This window comes from Sciurus carolinensis, chromosome 14 (genome assembly GCF_902686445.1).
Source record: "Sciurus carolinensis chromosome 14, mSciCar1.2, whole genome shotgun sequence".
Taxonomy (NCBI): Eukaryota; Metazoa; Chordata; class Mammalia; order Rodentia; family Sciuridae; genus Sciurus; species Sciurus carolinensis.
In genome coordinates, this window is record NC_062226.1 from 26,853,609 (window position 1) to 26,855,618 (window position 2,010).

Here is a 2,010-nt window from a genome sequence, read left to right on the forward strand (position 1 = left end):
ATAGGGGTCACATTGATACATTTATTTTTAGGTTGGTTTCTCTGAAGTCCTAGACAGTCCATGTCCTCCACTTGAGGACCTTTGTTCTTTTTCTTCCCCTTTCTTTTCAGTCAGATGCCATAAACTCTCTCTGGTTGACAATTGCTGGCCAGTCTTTTCTTTTCACCTCACAATGAGCCCTCTGGTTCTGAAGTCTTTTGCTACAGGGCTTAAGAAGTCAGGAACTTTCTACAGTCTTCTAGTAACAGTCTCATAATATTCAGTAACTATCTCTTTCATTCCTGTTCTGCTCTTTTCTCCACCTTTTCACAGTGATTTTGCCTCTTTATCCTCTATTCTCTAATTTTTCAATTGGTGTTCTGAGGATCACTGGGGATTCCTGAGAGCCCCACAGAGGCCATGGAGGGCGCCGTCGGGGGCTGTCCCAGCCCAGACTCCAACTCAGACAACTCATTGGGCACTTCCTGGGCTCCAACTAAGCTATAGGTGAAGAAAGGATTCTGAGTCTGAGGCTTCAATAAGTTTGAAAATCACTTTTCTTTTTCAAACACAGCCTTCATCACTTTTTCAAAGGGTTCTCAATTTTCTTTGCATCAATATTATTATGAGTTCAATATATATAGTCCCAAAAACTTTGGAATAAGCCTTGAGTCCACCCTCTTCTCCATTCTAAATCACCAAGAGTTCTTGGTTCTGCCTCAGAAGCACTCCTTAAATCTGATTCGTCTTCACTATTCACATTACCTGGATTGGGTGTCTCCCTCCCTCCCTCTCTCTCTCCCCCTCCCCCTACCTCCCCCCACAAGAATAATCTTCCTAACATATCTATATTCCTGAAGTCCCTGTTCCCTGCTCTTCAGTTCCTTGATCCCAGGCCTGTATCTCTCTTTCACTCCATATCAATCCAAATGTAGGGCTGAAACCTCTTCAGGGTCCTTCTAAGGAATTTACTTCAAAGAAAAACCAATGGGCAGCTCTCTTTCCTCATGCCTTGTAGGCAACCAGCTACACCAAGATGAAGCTGACTATCTTCTTCCCAGCCACTGACTGCCAGAAACTCACTGAAGTGGACAATGAACGCAAACTTTGCATTTTATATGAGAAGCATATGGCCACAGAAGTTGCTGCTGACGCTCTAGGTAAAGAATGGAAGGGTTTTGTGGTTTGAATCAGTGACAGGAATGACAAACAAGGTTTGCTCAGGAAGAAGGGTGTCTTGACCCATGACCACATTTGCCTGCTACTGAGTAAGGAGCATTCCTATTAGAGATCTAGGCGAACTGGAGGAAGAAAGTGCAAATCTGTTCGAGGTTGCATTGTGAATGACAATCTGAGTGTTCTCAACTTGGTTATTGTAAAAAAAAAAAAAAAAAAAAGAGAGAAGGATATTCCTGGAGTTATGGCTAGTTCTGTACCTCGTCAGCTGGGACCCAAAAGAGCTAGTAGAATCAGCAAACTTTTCAGTCTCTCTAAAGAAGATGATGTCCACCAATATGTTGTCAGAAAATCCTTAAAGAAGGAAGTTAAGAAACCCAGGACTAAAGCACCGAAGATTCAGTGTCTCATTATTGCACATGTCCTCATGTCCTGCAACACAAGTGCCAGCTTATTGCTCTGAAGAAACAGAGTGCTAAGAACAATAAGGAAGAGCCTGTAGCATATGCCAAACTTTTGGCCAAGAGAATTAAAGAAGTCAAAGAAATATGCCAGGAACGGATTGCCAAGCAACACAGGCTGTCCTGAGAGCTGTCTGAGTTCAGTCAAAAATAAGAATTTTTAAGAGTAATAAATAAGATCAGACCTTAAAAAAAAAAAAAAAAAAAGAATCAATAAGCAAGGTCAGCCTTACTAAAGATCTGTGGAGAAGATGGCAGAACAGACTGATAGTTTCTTCCCCATAGCAAACCACTTAAGAATTCAGAATAGACACATCTCTCTTCCTCCAGTGTCTTCTCTGTCCAGGCCATCCCTGCGGTATTCTCTCGCCCATGAACAATGCCTTACATCCCT

At 42.3% G+C, this 2,010-nt stretch overlaps 1 pseudogene; it reads left to right on the forward strand.

Moving 5' to 3' along the window:
- The first annotated feature begins 1,015 nt into the window (after window positions 1-1,015).
- On the forward strand, window positions 1,016-1,743 carry LOC124964652 (40S ribosomal protein S6-like; annotated as a pseudogene).
- The last annotated feature ends 267 nt before the right edge of the window (window positions 1,744-2,010 follow it).